General features: G+C 48.6%; 1 long non-coding RNA gene across 1 annotated transcript in view; it reads right to left on the bottom strand.

Moving 5' to 3' along the window:
• The window catches only part of LOC118351154 (uncharacterized), a 40,895-nt gene extending 33,061 nt beyond the window's left edge, over nucleotides 1-7,834 (bottom strand). The window contains exon 1 of the long non-coding RNA XR_004806043.2: nucleotides 7,726-7,834. This is a non-coding gene — a long non-coding RNA (uncharacterized LOC118351154). The remainder of the gene's footprint in view (nucleotides 1-7,725) is intronic.
• Between the last annotated feature and the right edge of the window lie 6,037 nt (nucleotides 7,835-13,871).

Here is a 13,871-nt window from a genome sequence, read left to right on the forward strand (position 1 = left end):
GGCAGGAGTATCCTCCCTGTCTGCCTGATTCTTACTTTAGAGTTCAAGAGGGAGCCCCCATAAGCCCTTGGGGTTACTCCTGTTCCCTCTCAGGAAAGCCCTGGGTACCCTTTGGGCCATCTGCACATCCACCACAGGCTGGATGGCTAGAGGATCCTCTCTGGGGGTTCTGGGGATACTGGCTTGAAATTTCAACCCAGGAGGAGGGCTCCAGCCCACTAGCACACTAGACAACCATCTAGGGCTCTCTCTCCATGTGTTCCCTTGCCTTCTGCCTTCTCGGGAGAAGAGAACAGAGATCCCATGGTTTATCTCTAAAACTGAGCACAGCTCCCCACCTCCCTCACTCTAGACGTGCTCCCCATCCTGACTTCCTCCTTTCTGCAGATGCCACCTTTCTTCCATTTGTATGACTCAAAACCTCCCACTTATCTTTATTCCTCCCTCTACACCATCCACTGTCACCCCCTTATCACCTCCAGCCCCAAGGATAGCAGTGGCCTCCTACCTGGTATCCACCCCCTGCCCTGCCTGGGGCTGCTAGTGTCATCCCAACACTGCTTCATAAGTTCACAGACCTGCTCAGAACCTCCAGGGCCTAGCAAATAAGGCACACACCCCTCCTCCTGGCATTCCAAGTCCTGAGTGATCCTAGGTAAATCCCTCCTGCCCACAGGCCTCAGTTTCTCCTCTTCTAGAATGACAATATACAGCAAAAATCCCTCTGAGGCTTTCTTGCTCTATGTTGCTCTGTGTGCCTGACCTTCCCCACAGGGTTCATTATGGTGACCCCCACAGAGGAGGCACTTAGGATGTGCTGATGATCCATGGTGGCGTCAGGTGTATCCTAGCTTTCCCATAGGAATGACCAACACTGCTTTCTTCAGGTGGGGCAAAGGCCAGGCAAATGTGGTGACCCATTCTCGAATCTCCCTTCCCATCTCCTAGGTCCTCATACAGTTGCCCACAGGTAGGAGTTTATGCTTGAGTCTCCTCTACCAGACCCTGCCTTTACCTGCCCCTTCATTGAACTAACACTCACAAGACTTTAACTGATGCCACAGAAGTATTGGGCTCTTGGCAATAGGTGTCCTACAATGAGAGGCGTGGCCTTGCTTTGTCCTGGGTGTGCTTCTTTTGTTTTTTTCTGATCACACCCCAATTCTTGACTATTCTAAGAGCTTTTAGCCTTTTTTCACCTGGTCATTGAGTTTCTGTCTAGGACTAGCACTTAATTCCTTTCTTTTGTATTTTGTTCTTTCTCTAGGCTGCCTCTGCATGAAACTAATTAGATTTTTATTTTTTTAAGACTGTATTCATTTATTTGAGAGACAGAGAGTGAGCAAGCATGGCAGGGAAGGGGGTGGTGGTGGCAGGGGGAGAGGGAGAAGTAGACACCCAGATAATCAGGCACCCAATGTGGGTCTCAATCCCAGGACCCCAGGATTATGACCAAAGCTGAAGGCAGATACTTAACCGACTGAGCCAAGCATCTCAGGAACCAATTCTTTAGAAGTTAAGACACTTATCAAGGTTCTAAAATGTGGCAGACTCGCTCTTACTCTTGGACACAGTGGCAGAAGTTGAGGCTACCCCTCAGCCATTAGCCACATGCCTGGCACTCCTTAAGGGGTGCTCAACCCTCGAGGAGGAAGGATCTCAGGGTATGGGTGACCTCTTCTTATTGGGGCAGAGAGGACAGGCCATGACCTGGTGCAGTGTCTGTCAGGGCAAACATTTTGCCACAGACACCAGTTTGCAAGGGCACCGGTAGCTGTGGGCTTGCCCTTTCCACTGTGGGCCAGCTCTGTGGAGGACATGAGAGCGACGGCAGAGGAGCAGCCAGAGGAAGAGGTCCCTGCAGCCTCCACAGCCTCTGTTGAGCCCCGCCCCGCCCCGTCACCTAACCCTGTACAAGTAACCTGACCACATCACAAATGGAAAGGACCCCAGAAGGTCTAGTTCAACCTGTCCGTGAGAAACATGGTCCCGATCACATATACATGTCAATGTTCTAATAGCCACCTTAGCAAAAAGAAGCAGGCAGGTGAAATTCATTACACCCAAACTACTGTCATCTCAACAGGTAATCAATATAATTATTATTAATGAAATAGTTTACATTCTTTCTAGGGGCGATCTTCAAAATCCAGTGTGTATTTTAGATTTGCAGCACATCGCAGTTTAGAAGAGTCACATTTGGGGTGCTACCTTGTGATTAGTAGCCTCTGGACTGAGAACACAGGTCCTAGTCAAGCCCCTCATTACTACAGATGAGGAGACTTAGGCCCCAAGATGAGAAGTGAATTCCATCCAGATCCCAGCTTCAGAGGCAGAGTTAAAGCCTAGGTGCTACGTAACATTCTTTGAGTTTGTACCACTAAAAAATAAACCAAACCAGAACAAACCAAAAACGCTACTCAGCAAGTAAATAAGATGTTGGTTTATACAAATCCCAGACAAAAGGCTAAGGGTACATTAGCAGGGTTACAAGAAGGAGCCACGTGACTTTCAAGTTCAAGCAAGCTGCATGCTGAGGGAATTCCTCACCGCCCTCTGCATGAGGTAGTTATTTGTGCTCCAGCAAAGGCCAAACAAAGGCAGCCACGCTGCAAAACAGACCGATGCTCCTTCCAGGAGAAATAAGGCCTGCAAGCGCTGCCATTCATCCAGCTGGCAGTGCTCACACTAGTGGCCACTAGGTCCACGGGCTTTGCTTCCGACCTGCAGCAAGATGTTGAACGCAGTATAGAGGGTCAAGAGAAAAGACTATAGATTCTGGAATCAAGCTGAGCCAGGTTCCAATCCCCGAGAACCTCTCTGAGTGTCTGCTCTTTCTTCTGTAAAACAGGAAAGGCGCCGATGCTGCTACCTTCCCTTGATGCCTGCTGGACACATCGGATGGCCCGGCCCCGCCGGTACCCACTAGTACGTCCTTGGCATACAATCAGGCCTCCATAAAATTTGGCTTTCCTTCCCTGATTTTCTGGGGGCTGGCTTCTCACAGCAAATCAATGCCATTCTCCAAACTGGGGGGAATGGGTACACGGACTGCAGGGCCACTCTTGGCCAGGACTGCTCAGGTGGCTCTGGAATGCTGGAGCTATCTCATCATGTTTGCGAGTGTCTCTGGAATAGGTCCCCCAGCTGGATCATGACCTGAATGGAGCACAGCCTTCCTCCAGTCCTGGTGACCCTCATGGCAACATTGCTGCCTGGGATCAGAGAGCAAACCAAGTCAGAATGTCACAGCTCCTTGTCTCATTACACTGTCGGGGCTAGTCTCAGAGGGAGCAAACCCAGGAATGAGCGCTGGGAACAACAATTTTGGAGGGGAGCACCTCAGTGGGAGGATAAATTTAGTGCCCTGCTTGAATATGAGAGTGTCCCTCTCTCCCTGTGGTATTTTTAATTCTAACATCAATAAAAATAGAATTTCCTGTTGATCTGATGAGAAATTCCTGTTTTCCCAGGAAGCAGGGCACCCTATCCTGGGGAACATGGGCAGTAGGGGTTACCAACCACTTCCGACATGGATGATTAAAGAAAGGAGGGGCCGGGTGGACCTCAGTTCACATTTATTTATTTTTAAAGTGTAAAGACAACTCATACCAAGCAGAATCACAGGGTGTGATTAATCGTTTCCTACATATATTGAGGACCTTGGCTGGCTTTGGAAGGCCTCCTTCTGCTGATTCCCTGGAGCCAGGATATTTTTAGTTACCAGATGTCATTTGGTCCAGGCCTCTCAGGCAGAGCTGTTGGACCTCATACATGGAATGTGGCACAGAAGGGCAGCACCTCCCAGGGGGTATGCAGGTGCCAGGCCACAACCTTCACCCCAAATCCCTGGTCACCCCAACTTGAACTCTGCTTTGAGGGTAACCCCAGAGCCTTTGGTGCCAGGGCCCCAGCTATGCTTGCTTCTGCACAAACAGTGCAAAGAGTTTGTCTCTGGTGGACGTTTGTGGTTCTAGGGCCTCCCAGAGCCCACTTCCTCTTCCTTCTGTTAACTGCTCCCTTGTTTGCATTTGGTGAGCCACCTCCACCTCCCACACCAGTGTGCTGGCCTGATGGAGCTGCCAGTCAGGGAGTCTTGTCCTCCCCTAGTCTGGTGACCCATCATCCAGACCTTCTCCTAGGATCAGGAACCTTGACTGGAGCCACCCAAGGCAGAAAAATGACCATTGCTTCTTTGTCCCAGCAGTCCATCTCCTTCCCTGGCACCCCAGCCCTTATGTGGTCCCTGACTTTGGAGGCTGATTATTGATTTCTCTAATTCTGTGGGCTACCCAGTAGCCTTCTGAAGATTTTCATTTTCTAATACTTGCAGATAACATCCTGTGACTCACACAAGAGCATACTAAGAGTGACTCAAGAGTCGGCTTGCTTGTCTTCTAACAGGGAAACAACAGTCACTGCACAAATGTGTGACCCTTGACTGCTTGAGTAGCTCCCGCAGGAGACAGGCCCTGCAGCCTTTTAACAGCATTGTGATAAGGCCAGCAGGGGTGACAGCACATTTGAGAAAGGAGGAGGTTGAGCTTCAGAGACCTACTCAGCTACTACCCAACCTGGGAATGACAGAGCCATCCTAAAACACCGCCCTGCCTTCTGACTCCACCCTAGGGTGCTCTCCACCAGACCACACTGTCTCTCCAAGGCCTCTTGAGCTGAATTGGAGCTGTTTCCCTAGGATGGAGCTATCTAACATTTAGCTTCTTCTGCCTAGTGGTGCCTGTGTCCTGGTTCACCAGTGATTGAAACTGGTACCTGACCTCTGAAATACATTTCCCAAAGTCTGACTTGTCACAGCCTCCAAGCAAAGTTTGCTTAAAGACACAGCAGCAGAGTCATCTTCAGAATGTGACCAGGATGGTACACCTAGGTTTCTACTGACTATTCACAATGGTCAAATTGTGGAACGGCCCAAATGTCCATTAACAGATGGATGAGTAAACAAATGTGGTCCATCCACACATAAAAGGAAAGAAATACTGATGCATGCGACAATGTGGATGAAACTCAAAGCCATGCTGAGTGAAAGATGCCAAATATCAAAGGTCACATATTATTCCACTTACCTACAATATTTCAGAGAAAGGGAACTCCATAAAGATGGATGACAGCTGGTTACCAGGTACGGGAGGGAGGAGGAAATGGGGAGAAATTGCTTAGTGGGTACAGGGTCTTATTTGGGAGCAATGAGAAAGTTTGGAACTTGATAAAGGTAGTGATTCCATAACATTATGAATATTCTAAGAGCCACTGAATTGTTCACTTCAAGATGGTCGATCTTATGTGAACTTTACCACAATAAATCCCATAAAAACTTAAGTTGATAAAATAATAATAAAACTCATTTGAACAAAATTACAAAAATATCAGCAGGACCCATCCCTTCCTTTTTATTCCTGTTCGTCTCCATGTCTTCTTTCCCTTCCTTGTTGAAACATTCACACTCACCTGTCATCACAGGGTACCCTTTACCCCATTTTTAATCACCATGTTGGTTCTCTCAACACTGCCCAGGCACCCAGTAGCTGCAGATGAAGGCTCAGTCTGGTGTTCAAAATCCTCCAGTCTCTGCATCTAAACTGCCAAGCATCCCGTCTACTTTAGGCAGGCTGCTCTCCCTGCTGTCACTGGTCCCTGAGGCCCTTGGGCTCTTCCAGACCAGCCCCCACAGGAGAAAGGATCCTCATGGACCTTTCATCCTCCATACAGGTGGAATGAGGGCAGTACTACCAAACCACTGCTGCCGTACCACTAAGAGTTTCATTCAACCATAGCCTTCTTTGTACTAGCTCTACCTGATGTTGATATTGGGGTGCAGACACAGCCCCTCAGAACTGAGACAGTCTTCCTGAGCCCCCTGCTTCTGTGTGGTGGGCTCTGGTGTCAACTCTGCTCTGGCAACTATTTCTTCCCCTTTCCTTCTGCATTAGATCTGATGCAGCCTTCTCTCCCCCTGCATTTTGACCATGAACCTCTACTCTCCTTTGTTTTTACATTTCCTTTGACCTCTCCCCTAGTTGATAGGTACGATTTATATGGTTTGGGTATTTTTATGACTTACTGAAACTGGACAATGACACTGGAGTCAAAATATCAGGGCAATCGCCACCTATTGGGAACTTTCTCATGGGGTGGTGCTGTGCGTTAACAAGTCAAGAGGTCCTAAGAAGATAAAATGAGATCTCCTGAGAACAAACATCTCTGACTTCAGGGCAAAGTTCCATGGACCAGCTGGCTTTCAAAGGCCACTGCTGGACAGAGGATGTGGTGTGACTACAGTGATTGGAGGGGCTGCACAGGAGAGAGTTGTCAAATGCTGCAGTGGGGGTAGGGGGACATTTGTTTGAGGCCTTGACTGAATGGCTGGTTGGTTGCTTGGGTACTCCTGGTTTATATGCCTTTATCAAACATAGGCAATCATGGAGCAAATGAGAGCTAAGATTCTGAGAGCCAAACTGCAGGGAAGAGCCACCAAAAGAAGAAGGGGTGTTCTGGTAACACTTTACATACAGTATTTTATCTAATATTTATAGTATTTGTAGCTGGAGAGAGATAGAACCCACTCCACATTAGAGGGGAGGAAACAAAGACTGAGAAAGTTTAGCCAAATTGCTGAAGCCACATAGTGGCTACCTGTGGAGTGTCGACTTGAGTTCCAAAGCCCCTGCTTTCCCTTCCACTCCTCTCCTTTCCTACCCCTTCCTCGAGCTTTTCTCTCTAAGAATTAACTTACCCTTAATTAGCTCCCACACCTTGGAGGTCCTTTTCCTGAAGTCCTACAGTACATACTATCTCTGTTATTCACTTAAGCATTGATCTCTTCATCTTTTAATATATTCTGATCTACTTTAACCTTCTAACGTACTACTCCCTGTTTCAAGAGCACGTATTTTTTAACCTCAGTGAAAGCATAGATTCCTTGAGAGGACACAACTGGTCTGCTCTCCTTTCCCCAGGCCTCCCTAGCAGGATGCTGAACAAGCAAGAAGCAATCATGACACCCTGGGATCTGGGAACTGAAATGGTCTTAAAAGATAATTCCTCATCTAGGACCATCTCCCTATAGAAGCTCTCTAATGATCACAAGAGCAAAGAAGCAAGAAATATATTGAATTTCATCTGACTTCATGACTTCTCATGCTTTCTGTTCTTAAATACAATCTCTAATTCCTTCTAGGAGAAAAGAGTTATTTCCATTCCTTCCAGGATTTTGGCTCTGAGTTCCAGAGCTGACAGTCATTGCTATTGAAAGTCAGAGGACATACTGACTCTGCACTTATAAGTAATCCAGGTTCACAATCCCTTATCCTAAACCCTGGGAACCAGGTGTGTTTCAGGATTCAGAGTGTTTCAGACTTTAGATGGGCAATGTGACGCGTGTACAATGCATCATGTAACAGCCCCAGCGGCTCCACAGCAATACCTCATTAGCGTTTCTAAATATAGCTATGCATCACTTCAGGAGAGGCTTCGCTTCCAAATGAGTTTTGACACCACATATACAATTTTCAGAGCTTTTCTGACTTCAGAATCAGATAACAGACCATGGACCTGTTATAGATAGTAATTACTGAGTGCTTATACTATGTCAGCTCCGCTAACTGCCTACTGCAAGGTACCTCATATAATCCAGCAATAGTGCTGTAAGGCAGGTTCTTGTTTTACTTCCATTTCACAGATGAGGAAACTGAGGCTTTAAGAACTTACCTAAAGATCATACAGAGAATGGGCATTGGAGCAGGACTTCATGTGTAGCTTTGGCATCATCCCCCTTCTGTGGGTGGTCCCCTCTAGGGCCATCTACAACGGTGGACCTAGAAAAGACAAGTGACTCTCATGGGACCTGTGGGCTATAGACCTGGGCAGGTTTCACCTAAGGGCATAGAGATGTAGAGCCTCAAGTCTTGTAAGCAAGAAATGAGACAATATCAGCCACTTTCTTGAATTAATTGAATGACAGGTTCAGGGACAAACCTTCACCTTAACAATGAATGAGACACACATGACACAGGCATCACCTGTCCGGGAGGGTCTGCATAGTACAGTGAATGGGGCAGGAGATCTGAGGTCAGACCATAGGGATCAAATCCTGTAAGTAGGTGGGGGATACTGGGCACACTAGGTTCCTTGCACAACTTCACTTCTCTCTTCCAGAAACTAAGGTTTCATGATGTTTCTTCACAAGATTGTTTTCCAGGAAACGATGCATATAAACACAGTGCCCAACATGAAGCAGGCCCTCGATATTAGCTTCAAATAAAAGTATGTGAGGGACACCTGGGTGGCTCAGCAGTTGAGCATCTGCTATCTCCCATGGGGAGCCTGCTTCTCCCACTGCCTACGTCTCTGTCTCCCTCTCTGTGTCTCTCATGAATAAATAAATAAAATCTTTTAAGGACAGCCCAGGTGGCTCAGCAGTTTAGCACCGCCTTCGGCTCAGGGGATGATCCTGGAGACCTGGGATCGAGTCCCATGTCGGGCTCCCTGCATGGAGCCTGCTTCTCCCTCTGCCTGTGTCTCTACCCCCCCTTTGTGTGTCTCTCATGAATAAATAAATAAAATCTTTTTAAAAAATAATAAATAAATAATAAACTGAAAAAAATAAAAGCATGTGAGAGAAGGAAATGGGAGAGCACATTGAGAAAACCAGAGAGGAAGGGAATCGGTTGTCCAATTGTGTTCAGGTGTCCAGTCTTTATCCTCTCGATGCTAAAATCACCCCATTGTGCAGTTCTTTACTGCTCGATCATAGCAGACTGACGATTTGAGGGGCAAGAGCAATACCCTTACAGCTGAAGGAAGGCAAACGTGTCCAGGATGGTACGGGGGAGATGATATGGCTGCATCTCGCTGACTTGGAGGGAAGATGGGGTGGAGGGGTGGCTCAGGCTGGAGTCTGACAGCCCCAGAGCCATGACAAGGCCTCTTGTGTGATCCCCTAGTCTCTGAACTCAGATGCAAATGGATGGATCATGACTTCTATAGTTCATTCTACACAAACGTCCTGCAAAATACTTTAGTTGCCCATGATTTTCGTCCCATATATCCCTGAGAATATCTGAAGTAATAGCCAATCCTTACAGATAAGCGTTTCCCTTCCCCCACAATACACGTATGTGTGTTTGGCCATCTGGGCCAAGAAGAAAAAAATTATAACTATGTGTGGTGGCAGATGTTAAATAGACATATTGTGGTGATCATTTCTCTCTCTCTGTATATGTATGTGTGTCTATATTTAGAGAGAATCATCACGTTGTGCGCCTGAAACTAACATAATGTTCTAGGTCAACTATATCTCAATTAAAATATTTAAAAATAAAGTTACACTAGGGGTGCCTGAGTGACTCAGTCAATTAAGCAGCCAACTCTTGGTTTTGGCTCAGGTCATGATCTCAAGGTCATGATATGGAGCCCCATGTCAGGCTCCGAGGTCGGTGCAGAGTCTGCTTGAGATTCTCTCTCTCCCTCTGCGTCTCCCCTTCCCCAGAACCTCTCTCTGTTTCTCTTTAAAATAAATAAATAAGATCTTCAAAAAAATAAAGTTAAACTAGCATCATAAAAAGAAAGAAAGCAAGGCCTTGGACTTAATCAAGAAAAAGAAAATAATCTCAGTTTAGGGAAAAAAAACACAGGTGGAATAAATAAGGTCCTGCCCTCTAGCTTGAACGCAGATGAAATTATCCAACCGCACACATGCACATGCACACACATGGGGTGTGACTGGCCCCCATGGCCGTCTGGGATGGCCATAATTTGCCTGAGAGGCTGCAAACAGGACCATCCTCCTTCACTGGGGTTTTCCAGAGCCAACACTGGAGCTTCCTCAGAGCTGGGGCTGAATTCCATATGATGGTCCAGGAGACTGCGGCTGGAGAGCCTTCTTTTGCACCATCATCCCAGCCAGGTGCAAGCAGCTGCTGAAATGCACTGGAGAATAAAAAGTCTCACAGAGACAGGGTGTCTGACCCTTCACCACTGAGAGGCACCGTTCACTCTTGGGTCCCTGGGAAAGGACAGCGTTTGGCAAATAATAGGTGCATGATAAATATTTGTTGAGTGGGTAAATGAAAAGGGCACGCACACGTTGGACATCACAATGCTGGCTCAGTGTCCCCTGGGGGGCTGGCTCACTGCACCCACCCATTCTGGCTGCCGGCTCCTCCTGGCAGGTGCTGGAGCTCCTCTAAGCACCGTGCCTGCTGCCTGCAGCAAGAAAGAAAGAGAGCGGAAGCCCAAGGAGTCGGCCCGGACTGGCTGGTCTCACATTACTGTCAGCAGTGGCCTGTCAACCGCTTATTTAAAGCTCACAATGTCTGCTCTTGTTGCACAGACAGACCTGCCATTAGGAGCTTTCCAGACCAAACCTCGGCTGCTCTGGAGAACAGTAATTAAATCAGCAGACCACGATGTCTGCTTTCTGTTCTTTTCACACCTGTCTGCCAACAGCTGGCTTACTGGGTACAAGGAAGATCTTGGCAGGGCCCAGACTGGTAAGCGCCCTACAAAAATATCCAAAGGCCTGAGGCCGGTGGGGAGGGAGGCGGTGGTCAGTTTGTGCTGGGCCAGCGTCTGCGACCAACAGCAACTGGCTGGCATGTCCTGGGGGACCTGCCACATGGCCTGGGGGAGCTGTAGCTGGGGCGGGGATGAAAGAAGCTCACATACAGAGTCAGCAATAGACTATTGGGAGCAGCCAGGAATAATTGCCCACTTCCTGAGGATCTGTTGGGTGCTCCCATGCACCAGAGGCCATGCTGGCATCTCCGTCTTTTAGGTTGCTCCTTAAGTGGCCCAGAGTTGAGCTGTTTCCCCAGGCAGAGGAAAGCACAGCCTGCCACCAAGAGGTGTTATGGAAATGCCTGGCAGACAGGGCAGGGGAAGAGGTGGGTGACGGCTCAACTCCAAAGCCAGCCCATGACAGACTCTGCAGCCAGCTTCTCCCCCTTTCTTGCAGCAGCTGGGGGAGCCCCTGGACAGTGTGTCCTGGGTTTAGAGCACCAGGAGTGGAAAGGAGAAGCCTCCAGGCTGCCAGGGGCTCATCTGAATGGAGGTCAGCATGTCACTTTCCTCTCTGAGGATCCCTGGGGCCTTCTCTAAATACACACAGCCTGGAATTTCTGCTCTGCTGATTGTCCAAAAATAAGAAAAATACCCAGAGAGCCCCCACTGAGCCCTGCCCCACTCCAGGTCACAGAAACACAAGATGATTGAAAATACCCAGAGCCCTTAAAGGGGCACCTTCCTCAGCAGAGCCTGGCACATGGTGGGAGGTGGGGTGGGGAGGGCCCAAAGGCTGAGCCGTCCCAAGGAGAGGAAGTGAGGTCCCTGCTGGCCATCTCCAGCTGGGACCTCTGCTCTGAGGGGCTTTGGGGAGGAGAGCCACATACAGAACCGTCCCTGAGGTCTGGAAGGCCCTAGAAGAAATGATATAAGAGGTCTGTTGATTCCTACTTAAAAAGAAACCCAACTAAGGTCTGTGTATTTCCCTCGTAGCTGAAAAGTTCAAGAAAAGAAAAAACAGAAAAGCCTGTGTTAGCACCAAGTGGGGAAGTTGGTGCATTTTCTTCCCCCATGCCTCCTGCACAGCTCTAATTGCCAGGACCTTCCTTGTCTTTTCAGTGTGAGGACAGGCTTGGGTCTGTGTTGGGGGTGCAGGGGGCCTGGGGGGAATGGGGGTAGGGGTAGAGCTGGCTCTGGAGAGGCTGGGGTGAAGGAAAGTTTCTCCCCTGGGGAGCAGGCTGTGGTCCAAGTCCACACCTCACAGCTGGAATGTGTGTGTATATGGGGGGGTCAAAATCTACACCCCACCACTAGGGTATGTATCTGGGGGAGGGGGTCCAAGTCTACACTCCACTGCTGATGTGTGTGAATGCATAAGAATGTATGAGAAAGGGCAGCCTGGTGGCGCAGCGGTTTAGTGCCGCCTGCAGCCTGGGGTGTGATCCTGGGGACCCAGGATTGAGTCTCACATCAGGCTTCCTGCATGGAGCCTGCTTCTCCCTCCGCCTGTGTCTCTGCCTCTTTCTTTGCTCTCTCTGAATGAATGAATGAATAATTAAATCTTAAAAAAAAAAAAAAAGAATGTATGAGAAAGAGTGTGTGTGTGTGTGTGTGTATGAAGGGGGAGACAGGGAGAGAGAGAATATGAATGTGACAATAGAGGGGGCGTGGGGGCTCCATAGACGCCAGGAAGGCAGCCATGGACTCAACAGTAGGGTGACCTGGGGAGGGTGCTGGCACAGCACTGGAACGCCCCATTAGAGGTGCACCCCCAGCCCTTCTGGGCGGCAAGCTTGAGCCAGTCAGCCCACTCCTCCGCACACCCCCAACTCGGCCGTGTCTATAAAACAGCTGCTCTGGGAACCACCGCCTCCTCCCTGAGCTGTGGAGATCAAGTGAGCTCTTCAATATTATATTTAGAAGTGCATTTGAAACTGCAAGGGGCTATGCAAAACTGCGAGAATGTCATTCAGCAAAAGGCTGATGCACTGTGCTCCCTAACGGTACTCCTGCTGGACGCTCACATCCCTGTGTTGGATAAAATGGACATCTGGGGGCACCTGGGTGTCTCAGTCAATTAGCATCTGACTCTCGATTTCAGCTCAGGTCATGATCTCAGGATCCTGAGGTTGAGCCCCGCCTCACACTCCATTCTCAGCAGGAAGTCCGCTTGAGACTCTCCCTCTCCCTCTGGCCCTCCCCCTCCTTGCACACACACTGGCTCTCTCACACACACACTCTCTCTCTCTCTCAAAATAAATAAATAAAATATTTAAATGCAATACCATTCCCCCCCACACACAAAAAACAATGGACATCTCTTTGGCCACCTTAAATGCACCCACCGTCCGCCCCCTCTGGTTCACCTTGAGACTCACAGAAGATAATAAAGGAACATATGAGTGCTGAGAACATTGAGCTGTTGACTGCAGGCCTGAGGCACCCTGTGTGGGGCGGGCTGTGCTGGAGCCACAAGAGAAGACCAGCTTCTATCCTTTCCCTACCACTTACCACTCATCGTCCTTGGGCAGACCACTTAACTTTTCCTCTGTTAAACAGGAATGGTGACCCATGGCTTTGTTCTCCTTACAGAGATTTTTCCTTTTGTGTGTGTGTGAGGGCCAAGGAAAACATGTATTTGGGAGCATTTTGAGGTGGGTACATTGAGGCCAAGAGACTTACAAAGTTCTTATCTCTTAAAAGTGGAGAAGTCAGGTTGGATTGAACTTGGGGTCATGACTCCCAAGTTCAGCCCCTTTCCATGCCATGTCAACTAGTATTTAGGAATAAAAACAAGAGTAATGCAGATTATGAACAGTGATCACCATTGCTCTCGAAAATATCTCAGGCCACCTGGCACTTCTGTGCTCCATAGAGATGCCCCTCTGGGCTAAAGGGGCACAGCTTGATCAGGATAGCAAAGTCTCTATCTCAGACCCCATTCACCACTCACCCCTCTACCAAACACCCATGGACAGTATACAACCTGCCCAACTCCACATGGGCAGCCTTGATTGTTATCAGCTTAAGTTTTAAGCTCCTTTTCTACAGCAGGACATTGAACATTTGGTTGTTTTCCAGGTTGTCCCCCCACACAGAGCAGTGAAATCAGTGGGCTAGAAGGTAGATTTTGGCCTGGAAAGAAAGGTGCCAGCCTGCCAGCCAGACAGACATGGCCAGTGCCCTCCACCTTTCCTGAGAGAACAAGGAAGGGGTGTGGCCTAGAAGCAAAAGGAAGAAAGACTAGAAGGAGAGGAAGACCAATGTAGTCAGGATTTAAATCAGGTACATCCTCAACCCACAGAGGAAGAGAGGGCATTGTCAAACTCCCCTCTAAAGAGGGGACATAGAGA

This window comes from Canis lupus, chromosome 17, assembly GCF_003254725.2.
Source record: "Canis lupus dingo isolate Sandy chromosome 17, ASM325472v2, whole genome shotgun sequence".
NCBI classification, from domain to species: Eukaryota; Metazoa; Chordata; class Mammalia; order Carnivora; family Canidae; genus Canis; species Canis lupus.